The 21108-nt window shown below is 37.0% G+C and overlaps 1 long non-coding RNA gene across 1 annotated transcript in view; it reads left to right on the forward strand.

The window, feature by feature from the left end:
- Positions 1-17336: 17336 nt before the first annotated feature.
- LOC141415094 (uncharacterized) overlaps positions 17337-21108 on the forward strand; it is a 62667-nt gene continuing 58895 nt past the window's right edge. Inside the window, exon 1 of the long non-coding RNA XR_012440119.1 lies at positions 17337-17550. This is a non-coding gene — a long non-coding RNA (uncharacterized lncRNA). The remainder of the gene's footprint in view (positions 17551-21108) is intronic.

Raw genomic sequence — 21108 nt, forward strand, 5'->3', positions numbered from 1 at the left:
TAAAGAGATTGTCCTTTCTCCATCGTATATTTTTAGCACCTTGTCAAAAATAAGGTGAGTATAGTTGTGTGGATTCATATCCAGGTCTTTTATTCTGGTCCACTGGTCTTCATGTCTGTTTTTGTGCCAGTACCATGTTGTTTTTATTGATATTGCTTTGAAATATAGTTTGAAGTCAGGTATTGTGATACCTCCAGCATTGCTCTTTTTGTTGATTATTGCCTTGGCTATTCCTGGTCTCTTGTGTTTCCAAATGAACTTTAGGGTAGATTTTTCAATCTCTGTGATGAAAGTCATTGGGATTTTGATGGGAATTGCATTATACATGTAGATTGCTTTTGGTAATATAGCCATTTTTTCTATGTTGAGTCTACCAATCCATGAGCACGGGAGAACTTTCCATCTTCAGTATTCTTCCCCAATATCTTTCTTCAGGGGTTAGTGGTTCTCCTTGTAGAGGTCATTCACATTGTTTGTTAAGTGTACTCCTAGGGATCTGATTCTTTTTGAAGCTATTGTGAATGGAATTGTTTCCATATATTCCTTCTCAGTTTCTTTGTTGTTGGTGTATAGAAAAGCTAATGATTTTTGTAAGTTGATTTTGTATCCTGCCCCTTTGTTATAGCTGTTTATGGTGTCTAGGAGTTTTTGAGTAAAAATTTTTGGGTCTTTAAGGTATAGGAGCATACTGTCTGCAAATAGGGATATTTTGACATTTTCTTTATCTATTTATGTTCCTTTTATTTCTTCTTCTTGCCTAATTTCTCTGGCTAGGAGTTGAGTACTGTATTGAATAGATGTGGGGATAGAGGACACCCTTGTCTTGTTCCTGATTTTAGGGGAAATGGTTTCAGTTTTTCACCATTAAGTATGATGTTGGTTACAGGTTTGTCATATATAGCCTTTACAATATTGAGGTACATTCCTTTTATTGCTAGTTTACTTAGATATTTTATCATGAATTGGTGTTGGATGTCATTGAAGGTTGTTTCTGCATCTTTTGAGATGATCAAGTGGTTTTTGTCTTTGCTTCTATTAATGTGATGTATTACATTTATAGATCGGCATATGCTGAACCACCCCTGCATCCCTGGGATGAAGCTGACGTGGTCATGGCAGATGATCTTTCTGAGGTGTTACTGGATTTGGTTTGCCATTATCTTATTGAGGATTTTCACATGGATGTTCATTAAGGAAATTGCCCTATAGTTCTCCTTTTTGGAAGTGTCTTTGTCTGCTTTTGGGATGAGAGTAATATTGCCTTCATAAAATGAGTTAGGTAGTGTTCTTTCCCTTTCTATTTCATGGAACAGTTTAAGGAGGGTTGGTAGTAGCTCTTTTTTAAAGGTCTGATAGAGTTCAGCAGAAAATCCATCAGGTCCTGGACTTTTCTTTTTTGGGAGACTATTGCTGCTTCAATTTCTGTTTGTGTTATAGATCTATTCAGGTGATTAATATCCTCTTGGTTCTATTCTGGGTGGTTGTAAGTTTCTAGAAATCTGTCTATTTCTTCAAGATTTTCAAATTTATTAGAATATGGATTCTCAAAGTAGTCTGATGATTTCCTGGATTTCTGTGGTGTTTGTTGTTATCTCCCCTTTTGCATTTCTGATTTTATTGATTTGGGTTTTTTCTCTCCTCATTTTAGTCAAGTTTGCCAGGGGTCTTTCAATCTTATTTATTTTTTCAAAGAACCAGCTTTTTGTTTCATTGATTCTTTGTAACTTTTTTTTGTTTCTAGTTCATTGATTTCAGCCCTCATTTTAATTATTTCTTTCTTTCTGCTAGTTTTGGGATTTGCTTGTTCTTATTTTTCTAGGAGTTTGAGATGTAGTATTAGGTTATTGATTTAAGATCTATCTGACCTTTTAATGTAAGCATTCATGGCTATAAACTTTCCTCTTAGGACTGCTTTTGCTGTGTTTCATAGGTTCTGGTAGGTTGTGTTGTAATTTTAATTGACTTCCAGGAATCTTTTAATGTCCACTTTTATTTCATCAATGACCCATTGATCATTGAGCAATGTGTTGTTCAGCTTCCAACTGTTTGCATGTTTTTTACTTCTGTTTTTGTTGTTGATTTCTAGTTTTAATGCGTATGATCAGATAGAATGCATAGGATTATTTCTATTTTCTTATATTTGCTGAAGCTTGCTTTGTGCCCTAAGATATGATCAGTCTTGGAGAAGGTTCCATGAGCTGCTGAGAAGACTGTATATTGTGCAGAAGTTGGATGAAATATTCTGTAGACACCAGCTAGTTCCATTTGATTTATGGTGTGATTTAGTTCTAAAATTTCTTTATGGATTTTTTGTTTGGATGACCTATCTATTGGTGATAGGGATGTATTAAAGTCTCCCATTACTACTGTGTTGGAGTCTATATATGTTTTTAGGTCCTTCAGCTATGTTTGATGAAATTGGGTGCATTGACATTGGGTGTATATAGGTTAATTGTTATTTCCTTTTGGTGTATTTCCCCTTTTATTAGTATGGAGTGTCCTTGTTTATCTCGTTTGATCAATGTAAGCTTGAAGTCTACTTTGTCCAAGATAAGTATTGCTACCCCTGCCTGTTTTCAGGGGCCATTGTCTTGGTAAATCTTCTTCCAGTCTTTCACCCTAAGCCAGTGCTTGTTTCTGTCAATGAGATACATCTCCTGTAGGTCACAGAGTGTTGGATCATCCTTGTTAATCCAGTTTGCCAAATGGTGTCTTTTGATGGAGAAATTAAGTCTGTTAATTTTATCATTAGTATTGATAGATATGTGGTGATTCCTATCATTTAGTTGTCTTTGTTGTTTAAGGGTTTGATTGTGTGCAACTGAATCAATGTTACTCTGTACTTTCTTGCCTTTTCTTCTTCTGTAGTTTGGTACTACCTGCCCTTTCATGGATTTGTTTGCTTTCACTTTCTGTGGGCAGAATTCCTTAAAGAATCTTTTATAGTGGTGGCTTGGTGGTCATATATTGTTTTAGTTTCTGCTTATCATGGAAGACTTTTATTGCTCCATCTATTTTGAATGACAGTTTTGCTGGGTAGAGTATCCTAGGGTTCAAGTTATTTTTATTTAGTGCCCAGAAGACTTCACTCTGTGTTCTTCTTGCTTTTAAGGTTTCCATTGAGAAATCTGCTGTGATTTTATGAGTTTACCTTTGTATGTTATTTGTTTTTTCTCTCTTACAGCCTTCAGTATTCTTTCTCTATTCTCTGTGCTTGTTGTTTTAATGATAATATGTCATAGGTAGTTCTATTTTGGTCAAGTCTGTTTAGTGTCCCGGAGGCTTCCTGTACCTGAATGGGCATAGTTTTCTCTAGATTTGGGAAATTTTCTGTTATTATTTTGCTGAATATATTACGCATTCCTTTTGCTTGCACCTCTTCTCCTTCTTCAATGCCCATGATCTCAGGTTTGGTCTTTTGATGGAGTTGGTGAGTTCTTCTATATTTTTTTCACAGGTCTTGAGTTGTCTAACTAATAGTTCTTCAGTTTTTCCTTTAATTACCATTTGATCTTCAAGTTCTGAGATTCTGACTTCCATTCGTTCTCGTCTTCTGGAGTGGTCCTCCATTGTGTTTTATATTTGTTTCAGTGTTTTTACTGAGGTTTTCCATATCATGGGTCACTTCCTCTTTAATAATGTCAATTTTTGTCCTTAATTCATTTATCTCTCTATTTATGGTGCTGTCTGTTTCACTTTAGTGTTTATTTAGGGGTCATATGTGTTCATTTATTTGTATTTGTATTTTCTCATTTATTTGTATTTGTGTTTTCTCATCTTCTTTATTTTTGTTGTCTTGGAATTTCTTGAGTGCCTCCTGTGTGTTTTGGTTGACCTTGTCTAGTATCACCTCTATGAAATTCTCATTGATTACTTACAGGATTTCTTCTTTCAGATTGTTCTTTGGGCTTCATTGGGTTCCTTGTTTTGTTGGAGTCTGGATCTGGGTATCCATTTTCTTCATTTCCCTCTGAATTCTGTACTAATTTATTTTTAGGGGGAGAATGGTTTCCATCCCTTTTTCACCTTCACTTTGATCCACTTGGTACTGTTTCTGTCCCTGGTCTATGTGTAATTTAGTATTAGCTAACTTACAATAGTAAAACTAACAAAACCAAGAAAGAAGGAGAAAAAAGAAAAAGAAAGAAAAAAATCAGAGAACCAAAGAAATCAACAGGGAGAGATGGTGGACAATAAAATTGTGAACAAGACAAACAAACACTTAAAGAAAATTTTAAAAAGATCCCTTGCTCAGGAACAGTAGAATTTCAGTCTTAGTAGTTCTGGTTTTACTCCTTTAGCATCCAGTCCTGTTTGTCTGCATCTCCTATGCAGGTTTGGAGCCTGCATCTGATGGTGTCAGAGCCCTCCTGTGGCAGGTGGCAGCCTGATGGCTGCTGGGGCAGTAGCCAGGCTGGCCAGCAGAGTGGAAGCCTGTCTTGCCCTTGAGCCATCTGGCTAATGATGGCCTGTGGGACAGAGGCATCATGGAGGTGGTGGTCTGCCTGTTCTTTCAGTGTATCATGATGTGGAGAATCCTTCCACGGGCTAGGCATTCAGTGTGCTGATGTTTCAGCTCACTGGTGCTTTACCTCAGCCAAGTGTGTCTCTGCATCTCAGCAAGGTCCCTCATTCCCAGAGCTCACACAGTCTGAGTCAGTGTCCCAGTCTCCATTTTGGATCCTCTTTCTTTTCCACAATTATTTTTTTTTTAATTTTATGTGTACATTTCTATGGTGACTTGGATGAACACTTAATAATATAGGCTCATCCTGATGCTTGGAGCAAGTCCTCAGGTTCTCCAGAGATTTCCCTGAGGTTTTTCTGAGTTGCTCTAATTGTATTAAGTCCTAACAAACATCATTTCTTGTCAAAGAGAAGTGTGTTGCCACATGCATTTCTTATCAAAGAGACGTGTGTAAGTGCTTACATTTCTTGTCAAAGAGAAGTCTTCATTATTTCTTTAAGTAAGCTTTTGAACTTCTCCTCACCCTCTTTGTTACTTTTTGAAATCTTATAATACAAAAGTTATTTCTTGATGCTGTTTCATAAATCCTAAAAGTTTTCTTCATTTCTTTGCATTCTTTATTCTTTTGTCTCCTCTGACTAGACATTTTCTAATAACCTGTCTGTGCATTTACTGGTTCTTTACTCTGCTTGATTAATTCTTTTGTTGACTTTCTCTCTCTATTGTATTTTTCATTCATTCATTCATTCATCATATTCATCAGGTCCAGAATTCCTATATGGCTCTTTTTTGTGTATTCAATTTGTGTATCAAACTTCTCATTTTCTTAGTGAATTATTTTCCTGATTTTCTTTGAGTTGTCTCTGCTTCCTTATAGTTTACTAAGTTTACTTAAACTCAGTATTCCTCTTATTTCGCTTTTATTGTTATTTTTTGCTATACTGGGGATGAATAATCCAGGGCTTCATGTGAGCTCAGCAAGTGCTCTACCACTTGAGCCGTGTCCCTAGCCTTTTATTTTATTTTGTTTTTGAGATAGGATCTCACTAACTTTTACCAAGGCTGGTCATAAATTCATTCTGCTGCCTCTGCTTCCAAAGTAGCTGGGATTACAGATCTGTGCCAAAATGCCCAGTATGTTTTCTTTGTTTTTCATGTTTCTTGTCACCTTGCATTGATGTCTCCACATTTGATGAAATACTCAACTCATTCAAACTTTACTGATCACTTTCAGTGGAAAAAGACCTTTCCTTATGGGTAGGTATGAGGATAAGTATGCCATCTTGGTGAGATGTGGCAATTCTGGCTCTGTGAGTTCTCAACAGCATAGTCACCATGCAGCTCTGTCAGTTTTCATTAACATGACAAAAATTGTACATGTCTTTACTGAACAAGGTTATGGGTGCCCCAGCAGTGGCAAGGGCTATTCCTGTCTTCAGTGGCAAAGACTGCTGTGGTCCTCCTTGTCTTTTTTTCTCCCACTAGGAAAGCCTTGAATAAGGACAACCCTCTTGGTGTTATATCTGGCTATCAGTACACTTGCAATACCAGTGACACTGGTGTCTGCTATTCATTGTCAATGGAGCAGTCACAGAGCCAGTGCCTGGTACCAAGCATATGTGGAGGGACAGTGGCTCTAGTATACAGGATGGCACTGGTGGGGAATGGTGCTGGGGTAAAGGCATCCTCACTGCTTTATTGGTAATTGTGTAAGGTGTGGATGACTATACAGTAGTTGTAGAGCTGGGTCTGGAGCACAGCACTGGCAGAGTTGTCTCAGCTCCAGGGCCTGAAGCATGGGCTGGCTCACTGTGGCAGTGTATCCCATGTCTGGAACAGAGGCACATGCAGCAACCACAGCTTTGGGGCCAGACATTCAGACAGACTAGCTCACAGTAGTAATGACATTAGTGACAGAAGCACAGGCACATGTGGTATATCCATGGATACAGAATCTGGATTCCAGACATGTGAGGAGCAGTGCAGGTAGTTCTGGGGTCCAGGTAGGGGACTAGCTATCTATGGTGATGACTCAAATGCTCACAGATAGCAGTGGAGCCAATACTGATCCATGTCTGTACATGGGTCATGCTCCAAGGCCCAAGGCAGACCTAGTTTGCAGCAGCATTAGCTCCAGGGTTTAAGGTGTGAGCACACATGATACAGCGACAGATCTGGGGCTTAGAACACAGACTCATGTGGTGCAACCACAGAGCCAGTTCTGGAATACAAGTATATGTGACTCAGCCACAGTTCCAGGGACTGGAGTGCATAAAGGGCTGGGAAGGATAGCATCCCTTGTCTCAGGGAAGCACAATTCCATTTGTAGAGTGGATAGTTGATGGCTCCTTCAGTAGCAAAAGGTTCTGGGTCCTCTGCAGAACAGGCTCTTGGACTGCTGTGATTCACACTGCTTAGCTGACACTGGAGTTCCCACCCTTTCCATTTGCTCACAGATATTTCCGGACATCTTAAGTATGTCCTCTTCCATAGCTATCCTTTCTGTGAAGTTACTCTCTTGTTTGTTTGTTTGTTTGTTTGTTCCACTGTGTTTGTACAAATTTTTAATTGGACCCCAGGAGTTCTCTGTATCTTATTTGCATTCATAGATAGCTGTGTGATTTTTTTCTTTTTACTGGGAAATGAAATCCATGAGCTCTTATTCTACCATCTTGCTGATATCACTGAAAGCATTAAGGTGTCATTTCTGACCCTTTAAGATTTTATAAACTTTGTAAAACAAATTAAAGAAAAATTGAAAAGTGTATGTTTTCAATATGCTTGTTTGTATGTAAAACAAAGAAAATAACAAACAAAAGAATGATAAGCACATTTTTCTGAGTATTGTTTTCCTAAATTGAGAGGTAGAATGAGAGAGGGGATTAAGAGGTACACAAAAGGCCAGGTGCAATGGCTCATGCCTATAAACCTAGATACTCAGGAAGTTGAGATTAGGAGAATAACAGTTCAAGGCCAGCCCAGGCAAAAAGTTCACAAGATTCCACCTCAACAGAAAACGCTGGACATGGTGGTGCACTCCTGTCATTCCAACATAGGAAGCATAATCAGGAGGACTGTAGTCCAGGCAGGCCTGTGCAAAAAGCAAGACTCTATCTCAAAAAGAACCATTGCAAAAAGGGTAGAGGCATGGCTTAAGCTGTAAAATATCTGCCTAGCAAACAAAGCCCTGAGTTCAAACTCTAATATGGCAAAAATAAAATTAAATTAAAAAGGAAAAAGAGGGACACCAAAAACATCAAGCATACAGATAATGTTCTCCTTTTAAGTTTGGTGGGGAATACATGAATGATTATTTTATTATTCTTCATAATATATGTTTTTTCATTTTATTCATGACATATTTCATAATTTTAAAAGAAAATTTAAAAGTGGGGAATATACATACCAATGCCATGATACATGTTTCTCGGGAAAGCATACAAAACAAAACCTGGAGATAGGAATTGAAAAGACGTTCAACAAAAGTAGAAGAAAATGCAACATAAGCAAAATATCTACAAGGATCAGTTCCATGGGTAAGTAGAGAGGATACAGATTTTTGCTATATTTTTCTTTGTTCTTTTTCTTATTTAAACTCTTTTGAAAATAAATTCTTGTATGCTTGTCTTTTCTTGAGCTGGGATTGCAGTGTCATAGATAAAGCCATGGATGGGCCAACAGCTAGATAGACAAATTTCTAGGCAGACAGAAAGAGAATAGAATAAGAATGTGAAGAGTAACAATAGATATTTGGTTTCATTCTCTGAGGTACACTGAAAGTGGGAACATGGTGTAGCATACACAGCACTTATCTCTTAGCTGAGAGTGGTGATAGATAGAAAAGCACTTTCAGTTACATCACATCTTTATACTGTGAATCATTTTAGTGCTATCTAAATCACTATAGCATCTCTTTCTGACAACAAAATTAATACAAAGTGAGTGGTGAAAATATGTTTTATTTAAGGAGAGAAGTATCAGTACTAGCGATCAGTGACACTATACCAAATTAAGTATTCAATGACCATAAAAACATTTTCAAAGCTACCTCTACAATGGTAACAGACAAAATAACTTAAAGGACAATGGAAACATACAAAACTCCAAAAAATAACATTTGAATCGTCAAAGGCATAGCAGTCAGAAAGCATACCTGTGAAAGCTAAGGGAAGACCTTTGCACAATGGGAAGATAAAATCTTCAACTAAACAAGAGTCTCATATAACCCAGGAAAGGATATAAGATAGATATGTCAAAGAGCTTGCAGAGTGAAATATGGAAACTATCAAAAGCAATGGAGGGAAAAGATGCATGAGAAGATAAGAAAATTCTATGTGAAAATTGTGGAAAGATTCATTGAAAATGTCAGATACTTCAAGATGGCCATAGCAAAGTATATGCTGTTTCTCTGAAGAAAACAGCTGCTCTGTATCAGCAGAAAACTCAGGATTTGTAAATACCCATGCAGTTTACAGTATGCCATTTAAATGTATTGCCATTTCTTCTTCTATACTTGAGTGTTTGCAGCCTAGCTAATTGAGATGAAGAGGTTTCTCTGCAGCTCTGAAACACCAGCACTCAAAGATTAACACAAGCTATAAGACCCAGGATGGCAAGGTGGGTGTCTGATTCATCATTTTTATCTTCTCAGCACTTATTATATACTTCTTTGATAATAGTTACGTGATATAGTCATGATAAAAAAAAAAAACAATAACAACAAAACCAGAACTACTAAGGAAAAGAGATCTTTTCCACTGTCTTAATAATCAAATATGCTCTAAAATAAATTAAAGATTTTTGACAGTGAGGTAATAGGAAGCATAGCATCACTATACTTTGTTTTTATATAGCTTTCTGAACATGGAATTGCAAACATTTGTTGTGCTCAGTAAATGAAAGCATTATCACTGAAGAGTCAGTATACAATAATAAAAGGAGCTAAGAGACTCAGATAACAGACTACTATCTCTCGTGAGATCTCCAACAAGCCATTTTCTTTCCTTGCTCTTGGTATCCCTGCTTGAAGGTAAAGCTATTAAACTAGATTCCTAAGGATTCTCTCTAAGGTTCCCTCTGGTTCCTTCATATTGTCTCTGATGTGACTCCATGGAAAAACACAACATAACCTATGATATACATAGATAGATGCACTATCTACAAAATAGCTTTCCTCTTCAAATGTGATATAGAAAAAAAAAAGCAGGAAATAATGTCCCAAAGCAGCCTAGTGGGGTTTTCCTAACTAGGGACAGATGTGAAAACATTAGCAGAGCTATATGAACTTGGAGGAAGCAAAATTGTTGCCTCTGAAATTAGTGTGTATGAAAAGACCCATTAGGGAGGAATGGGGTTCAGACATGTGGAACAGCTTCAAGACTGAGTTATCAGAAGAGCAATGGCCACTTTGTTGCCATTCTCCCATAAATAGACATGTCACATTAGAACTCTGCTCCAGTCTGCCTGCTCCACCTTCACCCCATTCTATGGAAACAGAGCTCAATGGAGACCTAGGATTTGAAACTCCTGACTCTGCTAAAGCAGGGTAGCAATTCCCTGTTCTTGAAAGGTATGCTATAGTGAGTTTCTCTTAAGTTAAAAAACATTGAAAAGACCAAGGAAAATAGACAACAACACCAAAATGGCAATAACTGAAATGAATGTGAAAAGGCAAAAAGAATTGTATCAATTTTTTACTTGGAAGCTCATATTAATTCAACATATCTGCATTCAAGGTAGAAATCTTCAACTTCCCATGGGTTTTGACATTTCAAATTGCTTTTGCTAAATCATCAAGAGTTCCACAATATAAAAATAATATATATCATTCATGAGCCATACATATATCACATGAACCAATGTCATAAAACATAATGGTTTCCCTTTCTAATAGACCATGATTTATATATCACAAAGGAAGAGGAAAAAAAAAAAGTATACAATTCCTTGCCACAGAACCAGACCTTACCCTTACAAAAAAAAAAAAAAATCATCTGCAACAAACAAGTTATTTTTGCAGAACCTGTGCTCTGTGTTAGAAATGAAGACCGCAGAGGGACTGACTTTATTTTTCAACTTTGACCATTAACTTTTTCTTTTACATGTCTGTTTAGGCTTAATGAGTTAGCTAAGTTAATGAAGTGTGATGTCCCATTAAATACATCAACTGACAACAATTAATTCCTCAGTGCATGTTCTCTGTTGATTGATTGTGTTTATCAGTGTGGAAGAATTTAAATCATGTAAATCTTTTAGCAAAAAGCTGAAGTGTAAGCTCTGGGACTTTAATTCCAAGAAATTGATGATTTTCTATAAGTGAACTTTGCCCATATATTCAGAGAATGAGCCTGCTGACTGGTCAGAAAATTAAGGAAAATGTTGTAGAAAGAAGTTGCCAGTCAATTAAAAATTATTTCCTATCACTGAAAATCTCTACTAGGAACTGGTTGGTTATGTAGAATATTGTCTATGGCTATTAACTTAGATCAAAAAATATATTAAGTTACCTCTGCTTCAGAAGCAAAATGAAGTACAGAGGTTTAGAAAGAAGGCTGTAAGTGAAGACAAAACATGCAAATTTGCATGTAGGGAAATCCCTTTATACTTTTTAGTAAAAGCCCAGGTTCCCCCACAGCATCTAATTCTCAAAAGAAGTTTGCAAATTCTAGCAATTCATTTCCATCACAGAGAGTTCTTCAGTGATGCTGACAGAAATTGCACAGGATTACCCAGGAGATTAAAATCCATTTATATCACCTCAGGAAATGAAAATAACCAACCAGGGGAAAGGCAACTTAGAAAAGACCAAATACCTGTTTATACATAAATAGCTCAAAGAGGAAAACAAACAAATGACAAGAGAGAGCAAAGCTGTCATTTTTCAAATATATCTTTACATAAAAGAGTCTGAATGACCCAAAGGTTATTTGGGGGTAGGGAGATTAGCATTAGGAAATGAAAGCACTCAGGAAGTGGGCAATAATGAGGAAACACCATTGCATTTTCTTTCATTTCCCAGTTGTTTCCGTGTTGATATGTACAGAAGACTGAAGAGCATTTTCCGTACATTCACCAACTCAGCATAGCAACAACACAGACAAGCATTGCTACATACATGTGTGTCATCTTTAGAAGAACAAAGTCACATTTCTTGGTTCTTATATATTACTAAATAACTGAGAATCCTTAATTTTTTTTAAACAAATGTGCATTCAATTAAGATGTTCAGTATTTGCAAACTAATCAAAGAATCTGGTTTATGTAACCAGTTAATGAATATCATCAGTTTGTTAACTACAGTTGACTGCTGTCAACAGAACATTTTTTATGCTGCCTAAAGCAGTACATAAAAGCAAATGATCCATAACACCATTTTAAATATTCAAGTTAGATATTCAGCAAATACATTCATAGAATACAGTTCTCCACATCCTATCCATAACCTTGAAGTTAGAATAAAAGGTTTTCACCAACTACCCAAGTGAAAAATAATATTTTACAGAAATGAAAAGTATACTTTGACTTTTCTACATCTCCATGAGATAAAGTTGTTGAATCCTGACAGGAGATGAAAGAAAATGTTACCAACTGAAGTAAGTGGAATTCTTACTGGCTTGAGTGTAGACTACCTTTTATGATATAAGTTGCATCCGCCCATTGCAATCTGGCTTGCATTGATTGCAAAGGCAGTTTCTACCACTGCCCAAGAACTGGGCTGGGACCAGGCAAGTAAGAAAAGCATGCAATTGTGTGACTCCAGGTCTGCCTACAACACCTCCTTTATTTCCTTCCCTCCTCTCCCCTAAAGATTACTTCATTCTGCCTCCCTTCACTACAGCCACCTTAGTATTTCAAACATGCAGAAAAAGTTTAACAAAACACTGGATTCACATAGATACTTTCACAGACTTAAAAAGAAAAACAATTGGCTGCTTTCATGGTTGCCAAACAGAAGCTCCCATAAGCAAGTAGGGTTAGTCCTCTGTCTATTTAGTATGCATGGGCTTCCTGTCCTGCACTGTTCTCACTGCCATTTGAACTTCCCATTTAAATAAGTCAGATTCTGAATAGTTAGGTAAAGAGCGAGAAAGTGGAATATTGCATTCTTATTATAACTGGTTCTAGTGTTAGCTTTTTCTGTCTAGACTAAGAATCTCAAAATGCAAACTAAACACTGTCTTAAACATCAGAAGGACCTTGAGTAAGGAACAACTCACAAATACAAATTCTTGGGTCCCCATCTACTGGACTAGACTCTCATGGTGAGGAACATAGGAATCTTTAGTAAACTCCCCCAGTGACTCTGGAGCACTAAAATCTGAAACTCATAGTCAAGTCCATGAACTTTAACCCCCTCCAAAAAACAAAAAAAAAGAAAAAGCTCTCCATGAGTTGCTACCACTACTAAGGAAAATGAAAACAATTATATTTTATAGAATTCCAAATTTACAAAAGAGGTTAATTAGGAAAATTGTGCTGAATTCCTACTTCTCCACACTGAGCTCTGTTTTTAGTCTTTAACGCAACACTTACCATGATGGTTTGCATCAAACTATATGCTGCAGTTTGTGTCTTAAATGTCCTGTATGGTCATGTGTTAAAAGCGTAGTTCCCATTTGGTATTATTGGGAAGTGGTGGAAGCTTTTTATTTTATCTTATTTTTGAATTAGCATACATTAATAATACAAAGGGTTTTCATTGTGGTAATGCCATACATGCATAGAGAGGACCTTGAATAAGTTCACCCCCACCTCCCCCTTTTCCAAACAGTGGCTGGTGAGTTTCATTATGCTATCTTCATTGTAAATAGTGCATACTTCAATCCTCTTCCCCTCTCAGTATCGTCTCCTTTCCCCTTCTCCTCCTGCTGAGCCCCCCTAGAAGGTCCTCCATATGTATTCATGTCCTGTTATCATCATCATCATCATCACTTTAGATCTAGGTTCCACAAATGCAATATTTGGCCTTTTGAGCTGGGCTTATCTCACTCAGCATGATCTCCAGCTCCATCCATTTTCCTACAAATTTCGTTTTTCTTTATGGCTGAATAATATTCCATGGTGTATATATAAACCATATCCAATGAATTATGTTTGAAAGTTCAGGAGGTCTTGGGTCACTTGTAAGAGTATGGTCTCTTCCTCTTTTTTTGTCCTTGGACATATCATGTGAACAGATTTCTTCTCTAAGTGCTTCTGCACAAAAACAACAGAACCAAACATGATGGTCAGAAACTTCCAAAACTGTGAGCCAAAATAAACCTCTCTTCTTTTAAGTTGATTGTCTCAAGTATTTTGTTGCAGTAATGGAAAGCCAGCTAGCATATTATATTTTATATATCTGTTGCCCCTTCTTGACTATAAGTCATTAGGAAGCAGTATTAGTGTCTTATTTTTTCTAGTGCCAAAAGCAGAACCAATAACATGCATTGAAATGAAGGGATGAGAGAATAAGTATTTACCTAGTAAGTAAGCTTAATCAGATATAGGAGTGACCTTGAGAAACTCCACTTAAAGTTGGCTGAAGAAAAATATGCCATTTTCCACAGAATCTAACATGCCACTGATGATAACAGGTGCCATTGTTTTATGTATTACTAAAAAAGAAAAACTCTGGAAAGTAAATACAACATCACCATTGACTGGAAGACAGACTTCACTTTCAAAACGTGTGCGCATTACTGCTAATGAAAGAGATAATAGACACCCTGGTAGCCATAAAGAGTACACACCTCCACTGGAAATGCTTTTGTTTTTGACTGTACTTTTTGTTTATTCTTTTTTCACTCTATTACCACATGGAGCAAGATGGGGAGATATTTTACTTCACGAGCTATAGGCTGAGTGTTTCTACAGAAAGACACTATTCCTACTGAACACTGCCCAAACATGCACTCACTGTGCTATGTGGGTCTCAATAGACACTTGCTCACTAATCACCCAAACAGGTCCTTTGTCTCTCCTTCCAGCACACATTTATTTAGGGTGGAGAGCTCCATAATATGGGCCTTAAATTGTATTTGGTGTCTAAATGGCAATAATAAAAGTAAGTGGGTGGGCCAGGGATTGAAGCCATCTATTTAAATGAATTTTAAACCTAATTAAGTGACTAATTGTGCATCAGAACTTACTTGATGTGCAACATGTCATGTGTGTTAATGGTGATTTATTTAAAATTCTCCATTTGGATTGCTTCATTCTCCATTACCAAGAAGTCAAATCACTGAAAGACAGCTTTAATTTTGAGACTGTTCTCCTTCTCCATCTACTAAATATGCAGAAATTTAAAAGCATCATAAGATAGAACTCAATGTTGGAAAATGAATACTAAGACAACTTGCTGCTAAAAATCTGCCCCAGAGCCTTCTTTGTGACACAGGATTGAAACAATGAATTCTGGGCCACATTTGCCAGACACAAGGTACTACACTGGTAATTATCAATGCTTCAACATAAAAAGAGCGTGGTGTGGGTCAAGACTTCACAAGCCTAATAAACTCTTGTAATACAAATAATGTCTCTAAGAGAACGTTTAGAGCCCATAAGGACAAATACTGTAAGAAATTATACTCATTTTTACCCAACTGGCCCAAGAAAGAGACAGAATTCTAGTATCAAGGAAATACAAAGCAGGTAATTCCTCTCTTAGAGCCTCCACATGAATCAGCTCTGGTGGAAGGGCTTAGGAACTTAGTGTCCTCATGGGCCTTCTTTCTGAAATGATGGCCACATTAGAATGCAGCAGATTGGGGCACAAAGGCAGAGCTAAACCCTTCTGTGCTGAGGGCATCCCTGCCTTCCCCGCTGAGGATCTGACTACATTCAAAAAACTAAAGAGAGCTGGGTGCTGGTGGTTCACACCTGCAATCTTTGCTACCCAAGAGACAGACATGAGGAGGATCATGTTTTGAAGCCAGGCTGAGCAAATAGTTTGCAAAACCTGATCTCAAAAAAAACCATCACACAAAAAAAGGGTTGGTGGAGTGTCTCAAAGTGTAGGCCTAGAGTTCAAACTTCAGTACCACAAAAAAGCAAACAAAGGAAGGGAGGTAGGGAGGAAGGGAAGGAAGGAGGGAGGGAGGGACGGAGGGTGGAGGGAGGGAGGGAGAAACTAAAGAGAAAATAAGTGAGTCTCTTGTCCTTACTTTCCTCTGTGATTCTACTGCTTCCATATTACCATACTTGTCCCTTTCTTTATCCACTCCTCTCCCATTTCCAGCCAGTATTGTGCATTCATAAGAGCAATTTCCTTCTCTCGTTGTCTAGCTTTAGGAAGAAAACTGGAACTATGAATTTTGATTTCAGACAAGAGCACTCATTCCCCAAGTCTCACTAGGAGAAGCACTATAATACCTGCTTCACAAATTTGCTGTACACATCACACAACCTAATGTGTGTTACCTAGCATTATATTTAGCAGGTATATTGGATTTCATTCAACAAGTATTTGAGCTTACTAACTCTGTGTCAGTTGACCTAGGTTGGTCTATAGATGAGCTAAACATAGAAGACTGATGAGGCTTGGAACCTGCCCTTTTTGAATCTAAGTCACAGCAGTAGGCCAATTAAGCAATAAATTGTAATAAATCATGTTAGTTCTTTAACATGATTTGCTTTGTGAGGCAACTGCACTGGTCTAGCAGGTGACTGGACAAGTTACCAAAAGCATGTGAACTTGACCTGAATCTCAGAAATGCAAATCAAAACTACAATATGGTGGGGAGGAAGGAGATGCTTATCCCTTACTCACTGGTTGGTGGGAATGAAAATTAGTGTAGCCACTGTGAATATCATTATGGCAGCTCTTCAAAAATCTAAAAATAGAAATACCATAGGATACAGCTATACTACCCCTGGATATAAACCCAAAGGAATCAAGCTCAGCATACAAAAGAGATACCTACTTACCCATGTTTACTGCAGCACAATTCACAATAGCCAAGTTATGGGATCAGTCTAGGTACCCAAGAACTGATGAATGGATTTAAAAAATTATGGTAGACATACATAATGGAGTATTACTCAGCCATAGAGAGGAATTCTGTTATTGCAAGAAAATGGATGGAACTGGAAATCATGTTAAATGAAATAAGCCACACTAGGAAAGACAAATATCATGTTTTCTCTCATACATAGAATCTAGACCTAAAAATAAATATACAAAGACAAAAAGAGATGAATTACACAGGAGGCTATTTGCTACTGGTGGCATCCAGGGGGGCAGAGGAAGGGGTGATAGGAAAAAATATGAACAAAACTATATTGTATACATGTATGAACATGTCAGAATGAAACCCACTATTTTGTAAAATAAACAAAAATACAAAACAAAGGTTAAAAAGGATAATAGATGTGTCAAGCAATTGATTAATAAGGATATTTTGGTATTTTTTGAATGTCATAATATTCACAGTATTTGTGAGCTTTTTAAATTTTGTAATTTAAATTCTTTTTCATTATAAAAAGATACTAACTTGTGTATCAAAAAATATATATAATAAGGTTGGGCTGGCCAACTAGGGAGAAAAATTGTTTCACACAGAGAAAACAGTTGAGTGAAGACAGTACTTATTTCAGAAGGTGAAAGAAGTTACATTTATACAAGACTAGCCACTTTAATACAATCTGTACAAGAAGAAAGAGCCAAAATAGAAAATAAGGATTTCTTAATGAGTTTGGACTTTGTGGTTGAGCAATGGGAAACAAATAAAAGGCTTTTAAATCAAAGAGGGTCATGAATCACATCTTAGAATGATCATTCTTGCTTTAGTTTGAACAGATTGTAAAGAGCAAGACTGGGAAGGATTCCAAGCAGAAAGTAGTTATATCACTTTAGAGGGACTGGACAGACACAAGACCTGGAGTAGGAGCCACTGTGGATAGATGGAGATACATATGTGAGAATGTTTGGAGGCAGAACCAAAAGATGGTGATTTATTTAGATGTGAGGGCAGGGGATGGCAGAGGCAGGAAGCAGAAAGGAGTTGATTAAAAACTTAGAAGCTAAGAAGTCAGGTTTCAGCAACTGTGTGAAGTGACAGGACATTCATTGGGAAACCAGGGGAGAAGCAGACTAAGAGAAGGTAAGAAGTTCTGTTCCAAATGTTCTTAGAATTTCTAGAAGTGTTAGATTGCCTGTCAGGAGCAAGTGGGTTCCCCATGAGAAGAATTTGGGGGTTTGTCATTATTATTTTTCAGTCTATTTTCTTAATTTTCCTCTGGTCGGGTCTTTGCTTAATACAGAGTTTCTGAACCTCACAGTTCAGCTTATACTTTCTCAGGTCTGTGGTGTTCAAAAAAATGGCAAAAATGCTGCAAAGAGCAAGGAGGAAGCCATCTTGGTATACTCCAGCTCTGAAACCAGGACAATGATAGTTTTTCTGAACAATGGTTCTCTTGATTTCAGTATCCAAAGGCAGAAAACTGTGTTTGCTGTATGAAAACCCAACTTTGCTCCATATATCTGCCATTTTGTCATATCTCCCAATCTAATAAATCAGAAAAGGCTGCCACAGCAGATTGCATTGCTAACATGTGGCAAGTTTTGGTCAAATGTGGTCTGAGGGCAAGAAATGAAAAAGGAATGTTTTCTATACTACAGGACACAGAGAGCAAGCCAGGTTCCCTGTGCTCTTAAAAGGAAAGTAGGTTTGCAACACAGCAAGCTTGATGAAATATTCGACCAAGAGATCTTGCACAAATGGAACAGAACATTAAAAAATGTGCCTCTCAGTGCACAATTACAAGAAGAAACTGAAGCTTTTCTTATTCATTTTCTATTCCAGAAAGCTCGGCTGGGTACTCTATAACCATGAACAATTTCTTTGCCAATTGCATCAGACGCTTAAGAAAATGTTTTTTATCCCTACTAACACATCTGCCTCTGATACCAGACATGTCCTTTTGGGTTACATCAATATTTCACTTCTGAAATTCAACTTTCTGAGATTCAGTCCAAGAGCAGCACTTAGATTCAAAACCATCCTGCATTTCCCTTCTGAAGAAATGCTGGTGTTATGTTTCAGACGCTCATTAATGCAAGAATAAAAATCTCCCCAATCCAAAATCATTTCATTGTTCTTCCCTTCTGCTTCAGTTTATGAAGGTCTTATCATCTGCTTAGGCAAACATTTCATAAGTGCATAGCTGTTTGTATAGGTCTGAAGTCAGTTTGTATACAATAAATGAGGACAATAACATCTATCTTTTGCCTGCTGTCTCTGAATTAAAATATGTTTTTTCTGGACAAGTTCCTTGGGGTTAGGATATCAAGAAAGTTACTGCCAAGTCTTCCTTATGCTAGTAAACTCCACATTGTACTTTGCTTAGCCAGTGTGTCTTCATGAGAACTTGACCTCCTCTTTAGAAGTCTGTTACATAGAGATGAGAAAATGCATATAATTTCAACTCTTGCCAAATGTACAGAATAAGAATTTTAAAATGTAATAATTTTATTTGTAACAGAACTTGAAAATATGTAGGCTTTATTAGGTAATAATAAAAATGGTTACCATGTTTTGAGAATGTTTTATGTAGTAGGACTTTTCCAAGTTCTTTGCTAAGATCTTAACATACTTTAAAAACATAACCCTATAAAAATGCTATGGAGTGATACTTGTTTTAACCACTTTCCTTTCACTCTGCTGATGTGTATTCATCTCTCCTTAAAGGGTTATGAGGATGGCTGGAAACAACAGCCAACACTGGACAGATGACATAGGCAGTCATTTATTGATCACATGTTCTTGCAGCCCAGGAGAAGAGAGCATTGCTGTAGAGGATTACATGGGGTTTACTAAGAAACAGAGTGAACACCCAAGGATTATGGGAGAGAAGCTTCATGGTAACAAAAGGATGAGGAACCCTTGAGTCCTATGGGAAGATGTAGTTGGCTTCCTTGAATAGTTCTGTGAGCTGGCAAGGAACTGAAAATGAAGTAAAAATGGCACTGGTCCATTTGACAGGGAAGACTGTTTTGTCAGGAACCTTATTTGTGGAAGTAGAGTTGGGTAGTAACTTGGGGTTGAAGCCCTTCCATTTTCAATATCAAGGCAGCACATAAGATCTTAATTTTAGGCTCGACACTATCATATTATTATTATTACTGTCAAGTACAAAATCTGAAATTCAGAGAGATTTAATAATGCCAGGGGTCACACAGGTAGTAAATAGTATAGGTAAAACTGGGATCGGTTTTCATGATCACAAAAGAAGTACTTATTTCTTGTCTTAAATATTTTGCATTATATTTTCAAATTTGCTCTATTTTCAAGATATACAACATTCTATAAAAAATGAAGCAAATTGACTTTACTTTTAGAGATAAATATCTAACTCCTACTTAGAAATTGTAGTAGGCAAAATAATACTCTCTACCCTCTTGAAATTCTCTAATCCCTTGTGCACATTAATATGTTACCTTTCACAGCAATAAGGACTTGGCAGGTGTGATTATGCCAAGGATTTTGAGATGGCGATAGTGCTGGATGACCTGCTAGTCCTAATATTATCACATAAAGAACATTATAATTGAAAGAGGCAGAAGAGACAGAGGAGACGTGATGAAGCAGAGGTTAGAGCTATACTGTTACTGACTGGGAACCATAAGCAAGGAATGCAAGTAGCCTCTAGAAGCTAGAAAAGAAACAGAATCTCTCCTACATCCTCCAGAAGAAATCAGTCCTGCCAACACTTTGACTTTATCCCTGGGACCTATTGCAGACTTTTGGCCTCTACAACTCTAAGATAATAAATTCATGTTGTTTTAAAGCCTTACATTTGTTATAGCAGCAAAAGGAAAATAATACAGCAATGAGAGGGCATCAATTCTTGCTCTAAAATTTGTCCTCCATGTATTCAATTCCCCTCCTACATATCCAAGACATGTTTTGTGTTCGTGATCCTTAGCCTCTGCTCCTGTTGCCTCTCATAGACACTTTTGACACACGTGTCTGCTGTTCTTCCTAAAACTCTATCTCATCTCTAGTACCATATTTTACACTACTACATCCCCACCTTAACTCCTGTTTTATTCTCAGGAATTTTCATTCCGACTGTATTTTTTCTGTCTACTTCTCCATGAGAATGTTAGCTGTTTATGCCTTCAGTTTCTACCTTACTGATTCCTTCTATTCTCTGAGCTTCTTCTATCCACGTCAGTTCTTCTTCTCCATCTCTGATCTACTAACATTATTTCATAATCACCTGAGGATTCAGCTTCACTGTCATTTCTTATTCACCAGACAAGTTCAGAACCCCATGTTACACAGTCATGTCACAGTTTTTACAGCAGTTACAATTTGCTGGATACTTTTTATCTAGCATCTATTATATCCATAAAGCATAACCCTTGTTCAAGGATGGTTTATGACTAATTTAACCATCTATCTAACATTAGGCCAAGTAGCTAACACAAAGTGTGTATTCAGTAAATAGTTGTTAAATGGATGAATGAATAAGTATGAGGTCTCATTTATAGTTGCTATAACTCAGAAGAAAGTACCACTATTTTCCATCTTAATACTAAAAGGAAAATTTCCCTTAATAATCACAAATAAAAGAATATAGTAATTGGTACAATATAGAGAGCATTTAGAATCCCACTAAAAAGTCAACATTTATATGCATTTATATGTAAATGT

This window comes from Castor canadensis, chromosome 12 (assembly GCF_047511655.1).
Source record: "Castor canadensis chromosome 12, mCasCan1.hap1v2, whole genome shotgun sequence".
Taxonomy (NCBI): domain Eukaryota; kingdom Metazoa; phylum Chordata; class Mammalia; order Rodentia; family Castoridae; genus Castor; species Castor canadensis.